This window comes from Phyllobates terribilis, unplaced genomic scaffold (assembly GCF_046119375.1).
Source record: "Phyllobates terribilis strain yellow unplaced genomic scaffold, ASM4611937v1 Scaffold_2__4_contigs__length_985480577, whole genome shotgun sequence".
In the NCBI taxonomy this organism is placed as follows: Eukaryota; Metazoa; Chordata; class Amphibia; order Anura; family Dendrobatidae; genus Phyllobates; species Phyllobates terribilis.
In genome coordinates this window covers 834,114,927-834,134,045 of record NW_027362762.1, presented here as the reverse complement: position 1 = coordinate 834,134,045, position 19,119 = coordinate 834,114,927, and the positions used below count along the sequence as shown (strand labels likewise).

The window sequence follows — 19,119 nt, the reverse complement described above, 5'->3', positions numbered from 1 at the left end:
TACCAATGGACATAATAAAAAACTATGGAGGTCATACATTATCATATCAAACTTGCATATGTATATATTTTTTTCTGGTTAGCCAATAAAGGTATCACTCCGAGAATATTTTTGTCATTTTTGGGCATAAAAGTATTTACATCGATTTTTCTGGCTAACACGGTACCACAATATAACTTTGTATTGTACATCATATCAATCCCGTAAGGCACGAGTAACCGTCACAGAGGGCATAGCCTGCACCCATTGATAGGAGAGAGGTTTATTTGGAAAATTAAAGCGCGCAGCCTTGCAATTCTTCTGCAGGGTGAGGACATGATTCGTAGCATCCTGTGCACTAAGAGCAAATCCTTTGGGAGGTGGCAGTGATGATTTCATCATGCTGATGAGGCTGAGTCTCCCTCCCCCTCCAGTTTCTGAGATGAGAGACCCAGCCTGAGCTCACCAGCTCCTGTCACGTTGTTCTGTTTACGCCTTATCCTGTGCCAGCCTCCTGGCCTGATGCCTTGTTACATAGAGGGAGGCCTGCAGCATATCGCAAAGGAGGATACCCAGTCCCATAGCACAGACACCAACGACTGAGAATGGGCGGCATATGTTCTGCCATGGAATGTTTACATTGGATTTACCCTGACTCCCCTCTGCAGTGAACTTCCAGTGCATCATCCCTGTCCTTGCCTCTAGATCATTTTCAGCCCCTATGTAGCCCTAATGAGGTGAAGCTGCAGCAAACCCCTCCTAACATCCTCCTTCTCTGCAGGTAAGATGGCTGTGCTCTGTGCATGTAAACAATTCATTCCAGGCTGTCTGACTCATAGGGAAAGTGAGGAGGAAACGTGCTTGGCGAGATCCCACAGTCTATCTAGATAATTAGTGGGGTGGGCATCATGTATCTTCTCTGATTGAGACAACATCGGTTGGGTTGAGAGAATCTGATACAGATGTAACGGATGAATTTTCACAGTAGAATAACTTTTTAAAGTTCCCAGTTATAGATCATGTGATGTGTCCATGGTGCTGAAACCAAGCATACGACAACATATCCCACCGGTTATTGAGGACATCGTGTTGTGTCATGTCCATTCTAGTCTCTCTCAGTCCATATTTAGTAATTAGTACATGAGCATTAACTGTTCTTGGCATTTTCTTCTTATTTCCTAAAATGATAATTCTGATAACCTTCACGTTGAGGTCATTAGTCGCAACAAGGGTTTTGCAGCCTTAGAACCTATAAACAAATTTTTATGAGACTTTCTGAATTTCTTAAAGTCTAATTCACTAATCTAAGACTTTAATTGACAATGGAAGAATAATTCTTATTTTTTTATGTTACAGAGTTGTATGTTTTATAAGAACTGATAACTGACCGAATATCATGTGTAAAATACGAAACTTGAATTCTTTAAAGGTTCTAATTGAAATTGGCTCTGGTTCTGTCTTATGGTAGTGATATGTCCTTTAAATCCTTTAAATAAAAAAACTGATCCCTTTCTTATGTTGCTTTAGCTAAGAGTCCATTTCCTCACCAGATCCTGTGATCTCGGCACATATTTTCAGGGTTGTCAGTTCTGTGACGCACTTTGTAATCAAGCTCTGCGTAAAATCGTAAAGAAGACAGAAAATAGGAACAGCATGCAGCGGAGACCACCTACCAAAGTCTTGGCACGTTCTACATTCACCACTCTCTGGTAGCTAATTGGTTAATATTTAGTACATTTATATTTTCTTGGTGAAGTAAGCAACTTAGAACGGAGTCTCCTCCATTACGAAGTATTACATATGTCCATAACCCATCCTTACCCATTCAGTTATTGATTGGAACAAGTTAGGGGTCAGCAGTTTTTGAGAATATCAGCTGTAGGTTGTGGCAATAAGGCATCAGTAAACTATTGTTAATGGTTGATTTTGGTATACCCTCCATATTATTATTGGCAGGAAGCTTACTCAAAGGAGGTCTTACATGGGTTGTCCGACTGTAAAAAAAAATTTTCTTAAGGCATGGATTGATTGAGAATAATAAATGGTCACCTTCTATCTTTCCCGACCCAAAGATCATAAATAGACTGGGGTGAGTATTTCACTATTTATTATTTTCAATCCATGGCTAAAGTTTTGGGTTTTTCATACTGTTAGACAACATCTTTAAGGTGCTCATACACTTGATCACTCATTCAGCCAACAACTATGTCTCGCAATCCCTCTATACACATGCCCACTAAATAGGGCCAAATATGTTTTCAATGAGGAGAGGGTAATGATTTGCATTGCTGACAGACATTTCTGATACTTATAACCTAGCATAAATTCAGCATGCCCAATCATTTATTTCTCGAAATTACCTCTTATGGGGGGATAATGCTAACTCTAACCTTAAACATATTGGATTGCCAGCCAGGATGCAAAAAATGGTGGTTTCACATTACTTTTCTGTGATGTCAATGGGAACTGCCCTTCTACAGTTTAAGTGAAAGATAAAGTAAAAAGTCTTCATCCTTATTAAGGATGGAACATCTTCTTGACATCTATTTGAGAAATCATTTTCATGGAGTTTTTTTCACGTTGAGACCAAGCATAGAGGTTATACGGTCAAGATACAATGCAGGCCACATATTATGTAAGGAGAGATAACTAGTGTAAATATTGTCATGAAAAATTACTGTAAATATATAGAATCTTCCAAAATGCTCCATAATTTAAGGTTTTCACACTTTTTCTTGTGTTAATTGTAAATTATGCTGTATGTACGTGACACAATCAGCAAGCAGTCAACATTGGCCTTTTTTCTGCTTGAATGGACAGCTTTGTATTGATTTTTCTCTTGAGCTGGAACGAAATTGAATGTGAGCTAGAGTAGTATCATTAAGTGACTTCCTGAAAGAAGCAATGTCTGCTGCATTTCCAGAAATAGATCTTTGTTCCATATTGTTGAATCAGAATAATGCACACGAATAAATCGGTGTGCTTACATGAGCATCTGAAAATCACTGTGATCTGCCTAATACTACAGTGGCTTCAGTTTATGGGACCACAGCAGCTTGGATTGAAACGACTAAGGCTAGAAACTTCAGGTACTTCAATCAAAGTAATCTATATATGGCTGAATACCAGAAGATTCTAAAAATAACTGCTACCTTACTTTTGGGAGTCACTTATGTTGGCATCAGATGGTACTAAGTTTCTGTATACATCCCGACACTGTAACCAAAAATAAGGGAGAATAATAATTCAGAGACATATTGTGTGATATGAAATAGGACTTGTATTTCCTTAAAAGTCCATAACTGGCTTCGTGTTTGTCATCATCTACTTTAATTGCATATATGTGCATATATATATATCTTTTTCATGTTTGTCACACTTAAATGTTTCAAATCACAAAACAAATTGAAATATTAGACAAAGATAACACAAGGAAATATAAAATGCAGTTTTTAAATTAAGGTCTTTATTATTACAGGAAAAGAAATCCAAACCTACAGGGCCCTGTGTGAAAAAGTGATTGCCCACCCCCCTTAAAACATAAATTAACTATGGTTTATCACATCTTTGGGAAGCTGAGTTAAATTTTCCTAGCCACACACAGGTCTGATTGCTGCCACACCTGTTCTCATACAAGAAATCACTTAAATAGGACCTGCTTGACAAAGTGAAGTAGATTAAAAGATCCTCAAAAGCTAGACATCATGCTGTGATCCAAAGAAATTCAGTAACAAATTAGAAACAAAGTAATTGAGATCTATCAGTCTGAAAAAGGTTCTAAAGTCATTTCTAAAGCTTTGCGACTCCAGAGAACCACAGTGAGAGCCATTATCCACAAATGGTGAAAACATGGAACAGTGGTGAACCTTCCCAGGAGTGGCCGGCCAACCAAAATTACCCCAAGAGCGCTGCAACGAGTCATCCAAGAGGTCACAAAAGACCCCACAACAACATCCAAAGACCTGAGGCCTCACTTGCCTCAGTTAAGGTCAGTTTTCTTGACTCCACCATAAGAAGGAGACTGGGCAAAAATGGCATGCATGGCAGAGTTCAAAGGCAAAAAACACTGCTGAGAAAAAAGAACATAAAGGCTCGCCTCAGTTTGCCAGAAAACATCTTGATGATTGCCAAGACTTTTGGGAGAATACTCTGTGAACTGACGAGACTAAAGTTGAACTTTTTGGAAGGTGTATGTCCCATTACATCTGGCGTAGAAGTAACACAACATTTCAGAAAAGGAAGATCATACCAACAGTAAAATATAGTGGTGGTAGTGTGATGGTCTGGGACTCTTTTGCTGCTTATGCTGGGTTATGCAGCCGGACAATGATCCAAAACACACCAGCAAGTCCACCTCTGAATGGCTCAAGAAAAACAAAATTAAGACTTTGGAGTGGCCTAGTGAAAGTCCTGACCTTAATTTGATTGAGATGCTGAGGCCTGACCTTAAAAAGGCAGTTCATACTTGGATACCCTCCAATGTGGCAGAATTACAACAATTTTGCAAAGATGAGTGGGCCAAAATTCCTCCAGAGCGTTGTAAAATACTCATTGCCAGTTATCGCAATTGCTTGATTGCAGCTGTTGCTGCTAAGGGTGGACCAACCAATTATTAGGTTTAAGGGGGGATCACTTTTTCATACAGGACCCTGTAGGTTTGGATTTATTTTTCCCTTAATAATAAAGACCTTCATTTAAAAACTGCATTTACTTGAGTTATGTTTGTCTGATATTTAAATTTGTTCTGTGATCTGAAACATTTAAGTGTGACAAACATGCAAAAGAATAAGAAATCAGGAAGGGGGCAAACACTTTTTCACACCACTGTATATATGCTGTATATATGTATATATACACATAGTGTATCTCGTCCACATGTTGAAGTCGTGCTATGGTAGCTTTGCTAATTGTATCACACAGCTGTTCATCACGGAGGCTAAAGGAGCAACCACCTACACAAACAGTACAGGAGCACAATGATATCAGCATTCTTTGTTTTTACCTTTACAACATCTGTAGGAAAATGCATGAGAATATCATACTTTGGAATCTCTTTGAGTCAGCTACTTATAAATGCAGTCAAAATGGTCTGCTAGGTAGGTGGTCCTCTCATATTAAAAAACTAATATAGACAGAAGATAGGAAAATTGAATATTCTGGTCTAGATGCAGTGGTCTCCTCAAAAAGTAGTTGTCTTTTGGAGAGGTCACACTGTACATGAAGGTAAAGAAGATTGTATGAGTAGTAGGCTCTGGATACACTATAACTCATTATAGGGTTTGGCCATTACTTTTTTATTGACGGCCTATCCACAGGATAAGCCATCAATATCTGATTGGTGGGAGTGCGACACCCAGCACCTCGGCCGATCAGCTGTTGCCAGTGCCGGCCACAAGTTCTCAGATGCTGCCAGAACATAACAGATCTGTCATTTCTATAGTGGCCATGGCCAAGTACAGCTGGGAACTACAGATCCATTATAATTTTGACGGAGCTGCTGTGTTCGAACAGCATCTGAGAGGTTCCAGCCACCAACCACAGCAGCTAATTGGCAGGGCGTCAAGTGTCGTACCCCCAATGATGAAATATTGATGTCCCACCCTGAGTGGAAAAAACAGTCAATTTTAATGGTTCCTGATAAGTGTGGGGCTATCCGGGCACGCTCGAGTCCTAACCGAGTGTCTTCGGCATGCTCGGAAAATATGTTTGCATTGCCGCGGCTGCATGATTCGCGGTTGTTTGACAGCCGTAAGATATGCAGGGATTATCTGACAAACAGCCATTTTGTGGCTACCGATCTTAATAATACAACTATGATCTAAGATCTTTTGAGGAGTCAGTTTTGTTTTTGAGCATTTTATTGGGTCAACATAGGGGTCTGTCTGAAAGAAAGACGGATTTTAAAACATTTTCCCACAAAAAATATGAAGTAGTGAGACCTTTGCGTTAGAATACGTTAAGAAACAATTTTCAGTGGTACAGAAAAGATCATATATAGAGGATAGAGTGGATCTGAGCATGGATTACTTTATCAGATCTCATCTAGCTTCCGCATTACAGTCTAATATATATTAGGATAATATCACATCGTAATAGGTCACACACTGATTTTTGTCATCCAACTTTTCAAAGGTCACTGTTAATAGAATCTATTAAGTTCTAAAATGTGCCTATACACCTAAGATAACTCTCCGCCAAATGATCATTTAGTCGACAGCTATCCATCCATACAGATGAATGTTCAGCTTGCGTGATCTGGCACCGGCTTATCTGTCTACAGAAAAAAAAGATTGGTCAAAAAGATTCAAACCACTAGATCGATATATTCCCTGAGAGTTGGGAGCCCCGGACGGGTTCATACTATTTAAATCTACTGTGTATCTACTGTGTATGTGGGCCTTTAGACTACATACATGAGCGCAGAAATACTCATGGTTAAAAATCTATTTAAATCTTCATAACCTTTTGTTTTCATTCTCCCAATTCCAATGAGTTGTGCATAGTAAGCTATGTTCACAGACAATTATTTCCAGAAGTATTACGTTGCCCATGCAGTGATTTGCATGACTGAATCGTGCCTGTTTTTAAAGCAGTGCCACCAGAGGACCCATAGATCACGAGCATCCAATATTGATTGTCAGCCTTGTCCCTTGGCACATGGATTTCCCCAGAATCTCTGAATCTTTTTGTGATATTTTGTAGATGGTGTGATTTTCAAAGTCTTTACAATTTTACCTTGGGGATCATTTTTTTTTATTTTTTTCCACAATATTTACAAACAGTTGTTCTCAGATTGGAGAACCTCTGACCCTCTTTGCTTCTGAGAGACTCTGCCTCTCTAGCATGTTCTTGTTAACACTGATATATGACTTAGTTGAAAAATGACCCTCCTGCTATTTTGCATTAGTGCCACTTGCTTTTCCAGCCTTGTTAACCCTGGTCCCAACTTTTTGAGATGTACTGCTGCCTTCTGTTTCTAAATGAGTTTATTTTGGAAAAATGTCTAATGTTCAGCTTCTGGTATGTGTTCTATGTTCTGCTGTGAATAAAATACGACTGTAAGAGATTTCCAAACTTTTTTAATTGGGGTTGTAATTGACAATGGATACCTCATGAACTTATTGTGGGTTGAAAACATACAATGCGTACTTTTAGTGCACTGAAATTCCTCAACTTTCATTAGGAATTTTGATAAAGGGACATACAGAACCAAATATGTAGAATTACATAAATAAATGTGAGGTTTACAATTATTATATATTATTATATTAATCACACTTCTTGTGTATTAAAGGGAAACTGTCACCAGGTTATGGCCACCCAATCTGAGAGCAGGATAATATAGGGGCAGAGTCCCTGATTCAAGCACTATGTCACTTTCTGGGCTGTTTAGTGCAGTTTTGTTACTACTAGTAGGACTAATAAACCTATGGCCATATAGTGAAGTATTTTCATGAGATCTGTATAACCTGCCCACACCACTGATTAGCAGCTTTCTATGTACACTGTGCATAGGCAGAAAGCTGCCAATCAGTAATGAGGGCAGGGTTATACAGAGTTCAGCATTCAGAGAACTGGTAGATCTGCAGCAGATAAAACAGGGATTTTATCAAAATGACTGCAAGCAGCCCAGTAAGTGATACATGGCTAGAATCAGGGTTTTTGCCCCTACATCATGTTGTTTTCAGATGGAGTAGCAAAAACCTAATGACAGGTTCCCTTTAAAGGGGTTGTCCTGTTATAAGTGATTGATGACCCATATTTGGAATATTTCATCAATATCAGGCCTGTGGGGGTTTGACACACAGCACCTCCACTGATCAGCTGGCAAACTTCACTAGTCCGGTTGTAAAGAAATTGAATGTAGCTGCCTGCAACGCACAGCCCCATACAGTGGATAGTGGCTGCTGTAGAACAGCTGCTATTCTCTTGATACAATACCGATGAACGGATACAATACTGAAAGATTAAAGGAACTCTGTAATCTCAAAAACACTACTATCCACAATATCAAATAGAGCATTTAGCCCATATAAAAAGTATACCTTTGGTGCAATAACCATTGGGTTTGATGTGCATAAAAAGAATTGTGTCTGATATGCATGTCAGGGTTTTCGGTGCACCCTTGGAGTGGCCGCAAGCGCTCAGTGCATTGTTTGCACTTCAATTACCATATCTGGCCAAATCTCATAATGGAGATTGCCAGATCTCACTTGGCCACAATGAGAGCTCTCTGAAGTGCTTAAAACAAGTGCAGCAGTTTCTCATCTCCGCTGCGGCTGCTGATACACCAATCAAATGTGGCAAGTGACGGCAACAGAAATGAGAAAGTGCTTGCCCTGCTCGGGGCACTGTATGCTCACACACCAAAACTTTCTTTTAAACCAGCGCTTACTCTGGTCAAGAGAACTCTGGCAATCTAACATACGGGGAGGTGGCCATGCATGATATTTGAAAGGCAAGGCGATGCCTGAGTGCTTGTGGTCACACCAAGGGTGCACCGAACACCCTGATTTGCACATCAGATAAACTGGTTTTTCTGTTTTTTTAATAGTGTTTTTGAGGTGAGAGAGTCCCTTTAAATAAATTGTTAAAGCACCACTCCAGCATTTTTTTTTAATTCACTGCTGGAATGGTGTCACTAATGTAAGTTCCCTGTCTCTTGTCTTATACTCGCTGTCTTCAGCTGTTCCCAGCGCTGCTGTGGTCCTAATTCATCATGTTGTGACCACAACTTCTGACTGACTAGAAGTCAGAGGTAATGGTCACAAGCTCTCAATGGAAGACTATGAGAGCCTCGTTCTTGGTTTCATAGACTTACATTGAGTGGTGACCTCCGGCTCTCCCATCTAACACTGGAGCGATCCGGCAGGCCACAAACTGCAGAAGACCAACTGGCTGGTAAATATATTACTAGGTGCAGGGACCTTATATTACTGACACCACTCCAGGGGAAAAGTAAAAGAAAACGCTGGAGTGGTGCTTTAATATATAGAAATGGATTTAAAAATCTATAATGATACAGACACACTGACATACACAATGTCCAGAATAAAGCAGATCATAGGTTGTTCTTCAGAGGCAACGGTTGCTCCTAGAATCTGAAGGATCTGATTAATATCTGATTGTTTTGGTTTTGGACCTTGGGCCTGTTAGTTTTGTACTGTAGACAGTTTTGTGTAAAAGCTTCTATCTAATGCTGGCTCAGGCCTAAATCTGCATGCATGGTGCTAAATTGTACTCTAAATGTCACTGTTCATTAAACTGCAGCCTGCTGTGAGCTTTTATGTGGAAGTACAGTATGACTTTATAAATAATTACTTATCAAGCTTAACTATGTATGAATGGTGGAATAGCAGCTCTGACTATAGCTATTAACACAGAGATCATCAGCGTTTTGCAGCCGGAGAGCAGAAAATGACTGACTATTGTTGTCCGAACAGCAGGTTTAAAGACTAATGGTGATACTTTTCCCTATGTCATGTAGGTGTAGCTGAATGATTAGCTCTGCAGACCTACAATTAACCTGGGCAACATCGGTACCGTCATCTACTTATTTGCCTTCCTCTAGGTTAAGTGGACAATAAAATGAATAGTAGTGCCGGACATGTAACGTGGCGGACACCACTGGCACCCAGCAGACCCCATTGGGCATAATGTGTTCCTTGTGGGTTATCGTGATGGCTACAATTTTACCATGCAGAATAGTACAGGATACTGAGCTATTTTATCCAACTTTATCGATCAAATCCACAACTGACGCTAAAAAAAGTACATGCCGCAGTGTATAGGGTATTTCGGGAAAAGCCAACTATGTGTTCCAATACTTTTGAAAACAGGCACTATTCGCTGATGTATATGAACCAGAAGGACTCTATTTTGGCTCATAGAAGTCTATGAATACAAAAGTATATGGACACACTTATTAATTAAATTCAGGATTTGCATTCAGTTCCATTCCGTTCCATTTTTAGAACTGTAAAATATCTGGCCCCTCGCCATGCAGCCTGCCTTTCCAAACTTTTGTGAAAAATTGGTTTGTTTTAAATAGTTTACTGAATTTGAGCACGCTGCTGTAATTGGATACCACCGTTCCAACAAGTCAATTCATGAAATGTGGTCCCTCCTAAATATTCACCTGTGAGCCGTATTATTGAAAAGTGGAAGTGTTTAGGATCCACAGCAACTCAGCCACAAAGAGCAGATCACGTAGTTACTGATCGGGGTCACCGAGTACTGAAGGACACAGTGGTAATTTGTATTAATATTTATTTAATTAATACAAGTATAAGTGGTGCTTACGGCACAATATAAAGAGTAAAGCAAACAGTGGAAGGACCGTACGTTATTGTACAATAGAATACAGCAATTCGGCTATACAGAATATCAACACAATTCTAACCTCACACTATTGTTATATTATTACAAAGAAACAATATATTATAGTCATTGATGTCTCCTCCTAATACCTTAACCTCAGGTGCGTCACCATCACTATCGGGTCCGTTACTGCCGTCTCTCTGTCAATCTCTAGGCAATACGAGCCGTAATACAGGCCCTAATGGAGACAGGTGATGCTACGCCATTAGGCTGCAAGTCCCTTATCGATTAATCACTTTGCACATCTGTTACTCTGGCCACCTTAATCCCCTGTAGCACAATCCCGGTCCCCTGTGTACCGTACGTCTACACCGGAAGTCACAGCTAACATGAATGTCCCTCTTCAATGGCCTGGTTGTCTCTTTTAGCTCTGGCTCTGCTCCCTCAGTTCAGATCTCTTAGCTCTGGTCTCTTGTCTCCAGTTCCGGCTACCCAGCTCTGTTCACTCGCCCCCGATTCTGGTCACTCAACTCTTTACTTGGGTCTGGTCACTTGACTCAGGGCTGGTGTCAGCACCCGGCGCACCAGGGCAAGTGCCGGGGCCCTGAGCAGGCGGGGGGGCCCACTCGCCATCGGGCCCCCCCACCACACTATGGGACCCGTGAGCAGAGGAGAGCAGTGTCAGCTCCCGCCCCCCCGCTTGCTCAGGGCCCTGGCAGCCGGCCGCAATACTTACCTCTCCCCGTGCCATCACAGCAGGTCCTGTCTCTTCCGCGGCTGCTGCACAGTGACGTCTCAGGTCAGAAGATGCTGTGACGTCTTACCACCGCGCTCTCTCCTGAGCCGTCACAGTGCAGAGCGGGAAGACGCCGCCGCGCGTGAGGAGTCCGGAGCAGCGGCAGCAGGTGAGAAGTGAGGTGAGTATTTGTTGTTTTTTTTTATATATTGTATGGAGGCATGGGGCATTATATGATGGGGTGGGGTGGAGGTGTGTGACATCCAGCATGAAGCATTATAAGGAAGGGGGGGAGTGTGACATCCTGCATGGGGCATTATAAGGGAGGGTGGGTGGCACAACCTACATGGGCATTATAAAGGAGGGGGGGTGTGACATCCTGCATGGGGCATGCATTATAGGGGGGGTGTTACATCCAGCATGGGGCATTATAAGGGGGGGTGACATATTGCATGGGGCATTATAAGGGGGGGTGACATCCTGCATGGGGCATTATAAGGGAGGGGGGATGTGACATCCTGTATGGGGCATTATAGAGGGGGGTGAAATCCTGCATGGGGCATTATAAGGGAGGGGGGGTGACATCCTGCATGGGGCATTATAAGGGAGGGGGGTGACGTCCTGCATGGGGCATTATAAGGGAGGGGGGGTGACATCCTGCATGGGGCATTATAGGAGGGGGTGACATCCTGCATCGGGCATTATAAGGGGGGGTGACATCCTGCATGGGACATTATAAGGGAGGGTGGGTGTGACATCCTGCATGGGGCATTATAAGGGAGGGGGGTGTGACATCCTGCATGGGGCATTATAAGGGAAGGGGGGTGACATCCTGCATGGGGCATTATAAGGGGGGGTGACATCCTGCATGGGGCATTGCAAGGGAGGGGGTGTGTGTGACATCCTGCATGGGGCACTATAAGGAAGGGGGGCTGAGATCCTGCATGGGGCATTAAAAGGGGGGGTGACATCCTGCATGGGGTATTATATGGGGGGGTGACATCCTGCAAGGTTGCGGATGGTCTCCTGTGGGATCTCCTCCCAGACCTGGACTAAAGCATCCGCCAACTCCTGGACAGTCTGTGGTGCAACGTGACATTGGTGGATGGAGCGAGACATGATGTCCCAGATGTGCTCAACCGGATTCAGGTCTGGGGAATGGGCGGGCCAGTCCATAGCTTCAATGCCTTCATCTTGCAGGAACTGCTGACACACTCCAGCCACATGAGGTCTGGCATTGTCCTGCATTAGGAGGAACCCAGGGCCAACCGCACCAGCTTATGGTCTCACAAGGGGTCTGAGGATCTCATCTCGGTACCTAATGGCAGTCAGGCTACCTCTGGCGAGCACATGGAGGGCTGTGCGGCCCTCCAAAGAAATGCCACCCCACACCATTACTGACCCACTGCCAAACTGGTCATGCTGAAGGATGTTGCAGGCAGCAGATCGCTCTCCACGCCGTCTCCAGACTCTGTCCCGTCTGTCACATGTGCTCATTGTGAACTTGCTTTCATCTGTGAAGAGCACAGGGTGCAAGTGGCGACTTTGCCAATCCTGGTGTTCTGTGGCAAATGCTAAGCGTCCTGCACGGTGTTGGACTGTGAGCACAACCCCCATCTGTGGACGTCGGGCCCTCATACCACCCTCATGGAGTCAGTTTCTAACCGTTTGTGCAGACACATGCACATTTGTGGCCTGCTGGAGGTCATTTTGCAGGGCTCTGGCAGTGCTCCTCTTGTTTCTCCTTGCACAAATGCGAAGGTAGCAGTCAGTCCTGCTGCTGGGTTGTTGCCCTCCTACGGCCCCCTCCACGTCTCCTGGTATACTGGCTTGTCTCCTGGTAGCGCCTCCAGCCTCTGGACTCTACGCTGACAGACACAGCAAACCTTCTTGTCACAGCTCGCATTGATGTTCCATCCTGGATGAGCTGCACTACCTGAGCAACTTCTGTGGGTTGTAGAGTCCATCTCATGCTACCATGAGTATGAAAGCACAATCAACATTCAAAAGTGACCAAAACATCAGCCAGAAAGCATTGGTACTGAGATGTGGTCTGTGGTCCCCACCTGCACAACCACTCCTTTATTGAGGGTGTCTTGATAATTGCCAATAATTTCCATCTATTGTCTATTCCATTTGCACAACAGCATGTCAAATTGATTGTCAATCAGTGTTGCTTCCTAAGTGGACTGTTTGATTTCACAGAAGTTTGATTTACTTGGAGATATATTCTGTTGTTTAAGTGTTTATTTTTTTGAGCAGTGTATATATATTTCTCTGCGGTATCTGTGCTTCATGAATCGTGGTATGTGTTAAAGGTGCCCACTGAGACTCTTTCGCCCAGGGCCCACAAAAACCTGGAGCCGGCCCTGACTTGACTCCACACTCGGGTCTGGTGACTCAATTTTTCACTCAGGTCTGGTCACTCGAAATGGCAGTCATAACCCAACCTCGTGGCACCTTCTTGCCACTTTTTCTTGTCCTGCAATGTTTGGCCAGTAGATCGCGGCCTCCTCTTACGTTAACATCATCACAAAACTATGAGTCAAGAGCTTCACAATGCAAAGTATTAGATGGAAGATGTAAAGCTGTCACTGGACTTGGGAGCAGGGGAAATGTGCTCTGTGTAGTGACAGATCACGCTTCTCTATTGGGTAGTCTGATGGATGAGTCTGGAATTGGTGACTGACAGACAAATGTTACCTGCCAAACTGCATTGTGCTAACTGTAAAGTTTGGATAATGCTATGAAGTTGTTTTTCATGGGTTTTCCTAGGACCCTTAGTTCTAGTGAAGGAAAATATTAATGCTTCAGCATAACAAAACATTTTGGGCAACTGTAGCTTCCATCTTTGTGGGAACAGTTTGAGGAAGGTCCTTTTCTGTTCCAGCGTGAATGTGCCCCATTACACAAAGTAAGGTTCATAAAGGCATGGTTGGGAGAGTTTGTTGTGGAAGTACATGACGCAGAGCCCTGACCTCAACCCTATCGGACAATTTTGGAATGAACTAGAATGAATATTGCGAGCCAGACCCTTTTGTCTAAAATCAGGATTTGACCTTACATGTGTTCTTGTGGATGAATGGGCAAATATTCCCACCAACACACCCTAAATGCTTGTAGAAAGTCTTTCCAGAAGGGTGGGTGCTGTTTATAGCTGCAGAGGGTTGCAACTAGAGATGAGCGTTGTTCTACTCGAACTGTTCGCCAATCTCAAATTCGAGCTGTTTTGGGCGGTGTTCGAGCCGGTCGGCGAACACGAACAATTTGAGAAAAATTCGGCTGTTCGAGGTTATGTTCGATAACTGTTCGTGCACCAAAATCATAACTGGATTTTTTCTCAGTAATGATGAAAATTAATGTTAATACGCAGTTTGAGTGTACAGCGGGGCGGGGGGAGGGGCAGGGGATGGATCTCTGCAGGAACAATGAAGATCTCCATTTTTTTTTCTCTTTCCCGCATTTGCAGTGGGGAGGTGCAATCTGTCAGCCTATCAGCAGCGCACACACGGAGCGAAGTGCTTTTTTTCACACAAGCAAGGGCATGTGTGATTGGCAGTGTATGTCACATGTCCTTGCCCTATAAGACCAAGCCATTTTCCCCGTCGCCACCATTTTCTCACTGCTGCAGCTGCGTGTTAGACGGCACCGCTGTTGCTGTGTGCGCTATACCTTGTTAATTTCAAGCCAATTTTCGCACAAATATACAGATAGCTTGGGAGTAGGGAATAGTTGTGATTGCAGTCCTTTTAAGGACTAGGTTACAGCATTTCCTACGACTTTTATCAGGCAGGTCTGTGCTCTTAAATAGATAGATTGTGGGAGTAAAGACTAATTGTAATTGGAGTCCTTTTCAGGACTAGGTTACATCAGTTCCTATCAGTTTTTGCCAGGCAGGTCTGTGCCAGTGCTGTGCAAGTTTTTTTCACAGCATTTGGCTGAATCTAGCAAAGCTAATCCTTTTTGGCCTATTGCAGAGTGTGTTAGTCACTGGAGTAGCCTATCTGTGTTGCAAGATATACCACCTGTGTATAGAATACCAATTTTTTTACTGCACCTAGTGAAGTAAAATCTTTTGGGCATAGCATCATTCTATTAGTCCATCTATACTGACCTCCATCAGGTTGCAAACTGAATATAATTTTTTTCTGCATCTAGCTCTGAAAAAATATTTGGGCTTCTAGCAGTGTGTGGGACTTGGTCTATTAGTCCATCTATACTGACCTCCATCAGGTTGCAAATTAAAAATAATTTTTTTCTTCATTTAGCTCTGAAAAAATATTTGGGCTTCTAGCAGTGTGTGGGACTTGTTCTATTAGTCCTTCTATACTGACCTCCAGCAGGTTGCAAATTGAATATAATTTTTTTCTGCATCTAGCTCTGAAAAAATATTTGGGCTTCTAGCGGTGTGTGGGACTTGGTCTATTAGTCCATCTATACTGACCTCCATCAGGTTGCAAATTAAAAATAATTTTTTTCTGCATCTAGCTCTGAAAAAATATTTGGGCTTCTAGCAGTGTGTGGGACTTGGTCTATTAGTCCATCTATACTGACCTCCATCAGGTTGCAAATTAAAAATAATTTTTTTCTTCATTTAGCTCTGAAAAAATATTTGGGCTTCTAGCAGTGTGTGGGACTTGTTCTATTAGTCATTCTATACTGACGTCCAGCAGGTTGCAAATTGAATATAATTTTTTTCTGCATCTAGCTCTGAAAAAATATTTGGGCTTCTAGCGGTGTGTGGGACTTGGTCTATTAGTCCATCTATACTGACCTCCATCAGGTTGCAAATTAAAAATAATTTTTTTCTGCATCTAGCTCTGAAAAAATATTTGGGCTTCTAGCAGTGTGTGGGACTTGGTCTATTAGTCCATCTATACTGACCTCCATCAGGTTGCAAATTAAAAATAATTTTTTTCTGCATCTAGCTCTGAAAAAATATTTGGGCTTCTAGCAGTGTGTGGGACTTGGTCTATTAGTCCATCTATACTGACCTCCATCAGGTTGCAAATTAAAAATAATTTTTTTCTTCATTTAGCTCTGAAAAAATATTTGGGCTTCTAGCAGTGTGTGGGACTTGTTCTATTAGTCCTTCTATACTGACCTCCAGCAGGTTGCAAATTGAATATAATTTTTTTCTGCATCTAGCTCTGAAAAAATATTTGGGCTTCTAGCGGTGTGTGGGACTTGGTCTATTAGTCCATCTATACTGACCTCCATCAGGTTGCAAATTAAAAATAATTTTTTTCTGCATCTAGCTCTGAAAAAATATTTGGGCTTCTAGCGGTGTGTGGGACTTGGTCTATTAGTCCATCTATACTGACCTCCATCAGGTTGCAAATTAAAAATAATTTTTTTCTGCATCTAGCTCTGAAAAAATATTTGGGCTTCTAGCAGTGTGTGGGACTTGGTCTATTAGTCCATCTATACTGACCTCCATCAGGTTGCAAATTGAATAAAAAAAAATTCTGCATCTAGCTCTGAAAAAATATTTGGGCTTCTAGCGGTGTGTGGGACTTGGTCTATTAGTCCATCTATACTGACCTCCATCAGGTTGCAAATTAAAAATAATTTTTTTCTGCATCTAACCCAGCCAATAGTTTTGGCCTAATACCACAGTTTGGCCACTCAGCTCTGCTCGGTTACCATCCATTGTTTTTTTGTGCAAACAACTCCAGAGTTGTGAATTAGTTAACCACCAAAATGAGTGGAAAAAGGCCTGCTGCTGGTGGAAAGGGGAATAGGCGTGTTGGGAAGGGGAAAAAAGGTTGTGTCCGTGGGGTAGGTGCAGAAGAAAGACCATCTTCCAGCCAAACTAAAATGTCTACTTCTTTTAGCGGACAATGTGATAAGATCCCTTTCTTACGGCCACGCCAATCGCTACAAATTCCAGATGACGCACAAAAACAGCAGGTGCTTCAACGGATATCAAGTGCTCCTTTAAGTGGGCTCTCCTCCACATCAACTTCAACATCACAAATACTCCAGTCCTCAAAGGTGTCACCCAAATCGCACTTGCTTCCTCACAGCTCCCAAATCTCCAGCTGCCCGTCTGAGTATGAGGTAGAACAGATGGTTGAGTCTGCAGAGCTGTTTACTCATACTATAGCCTGGGAATCAGAGGTCGACTCCAGCGCTTCTGTGAATCCAGACGAGGAAATGATCTGCACTGATGCCCAGAATCTTTATGAGTCGGATCCAGGACCAGACGCAGAAGGTTCTGACCATAATGTAGACCCTCATTCCCAAACTGTAACTCCTGTTGGTGGAGACAATGAGGAAGACGATGATAAGACTCAAATACCTGATTGGAGCGACAACTTTAGTTTTTTGTCAGGGCAGGAACAGGTTGGCTCTGAGGACGACGGGTGTGATAACGCACAGGGTGATGATGATGAGGTCGGAGATCCCACTTACTGTCAACCCACAGTCAGCCAAGAGATGAGGTCAGCAGAGGAGGTGGAGGAAGATGCTAGTGACGACGAGGTCAGGTTGCGCCTTCCTGGACAGAGACGTAGTACTGGAAGCACGTCAACAACTGCATCCTCAAACACAACTCTGCCTCTCACCACAAGTCGTGGTGGCTCTTCAGGTCGCATGGGTGCTAAGCCTTGCATAGCCTGGGCATTTTTTCAGATCGATAAAGATGACCCAACTCGTGTTATCTGTAACATTTGTCAGCAAAAGCTAAGTAGAGGCCAAAAAATACATAGTTTGAGTACTTCATGCATGAACCGGCACATGGACATGAAGCATAAGTTGCAGTGGGAAGCTCAGTGTGCTACAATGCGGTCTAGCCGGCCGGGCCAACCACCGTCTGCCATATCTTGTGCATCCGCGGCCTCTTCATCCTCTGTGACTGGGGGGACAGCAGTCACACCTGTTTTGGGGCGCAGACCTGCCACCTCTTTACCCGCAACAGCCAGCGTGATTGGCAGGTCATCATTTTCTTTGGAGGTGGTAACACCAGCTGGTCTTGAGCGCTGTCCGACATCGATAGCACCACCTTTGGATCAAGGCAACCTAACATGTCCGCCTGCATCTTCCTCACAGACCGGCAGTTTGCCGGGGACACCCTTATCAACCCCGTCTAAGCACAATAGCCAGCCCTCGGTCCCTCAGATGTGGACAAGTAAAAGACCATTTCCTCCTAGCCATGAGAAAGCTAAGAGGTTGAATTTCACCATCTGCAAGCTCTTGGCTACAGAAATGCTGCCTTTCCGCCTGGTGGACACAGAGGATTTTCGAGACCTTATGTCCGTCGCAGTGCCCCAGTACCAGATGCCCAGTCGGCACTACTTCTCAAAGAAAGGTGTGCCTGCGCTCCACCAGCATGTCGCACACAACATCACCGCTTCTTTGAGAAACTCTGTGTGTGACAGGGTGCATTTCACCACAGACACTTGGACGAGTAGGCATGGACAGGGGCGTTACATGTCGCTGACTGGGCACTGGGTAACTATGGTGACAGCAGGACAAGGGGCTGCTGTCCAAGTCTTGCCGTCCCCACGAGTTGTGCGTCAATCCTCTTTATGTCATTTTTCCTCCACTGCTTCTGCCTCCTCAACCTCCTCTCGGTCTTCCACCTGCACCCAAAGCCTGTCTGGTCATGCCACAAGCTTTCTAACTGCGCAGAAGGGATCCTGCACACCTCCTTACTATGCTGGCAGTAGGGCTCAACGTCATCAGGCGGTTTTTACATTGAAATGTCTGGGAAATGTGAGTCACACAGCTGAGGAGTTGTGGTCAGCTCTGGAGAACCAATTTCATGAATGGTTGTCTCCACTGGACCTGAAACCAGGGAAGGCCGTGTGCGACAATGCTGCAAACCTGGGTGCGGCCCTTCGCCGGGGCAATGTCACACACGTGCCTTGTATGGCTCACGTGTTGAACCTGGTTGTCCAGCAATTTTTAGCCCACTATCCCAGACTAGATGGCCTTCTGCAGAGGGCACGGTCGCTGTGTGCTCACTTCCGCCGTTCGCATCCCGCAGCTCAGCGACTTACATCTCTACAGAAGTCGTTGGGCCTGCCACTTCACCGGCTAAAATGCGATGTGCCTACCCGGTGGAATTCAACTCTGCA

General features: G+C 43.5%; 1 protein-coding gene across 1 annotated transcript in view; it reads left to right on the top strand.

Annotated features, from left to right (window-relative positions):
- The first annotated feature begins 409 nt into the window (after positions 1-409).
- CCDC92B (coiled-coil domain containing 92B) overlaps positions 410-19,119 on the top strand; it is a 128,332-nt gene continuing 109,622 nt past the window's right edge. The window contains exon 1 of the mRNA XM_073667800.1: positions 410-760. The gene's annotated coding sequence lies outside the window, so the exon portion shown is untranslated. The remainder of the gene's footprint in view (positions 761-19,119) is intronic.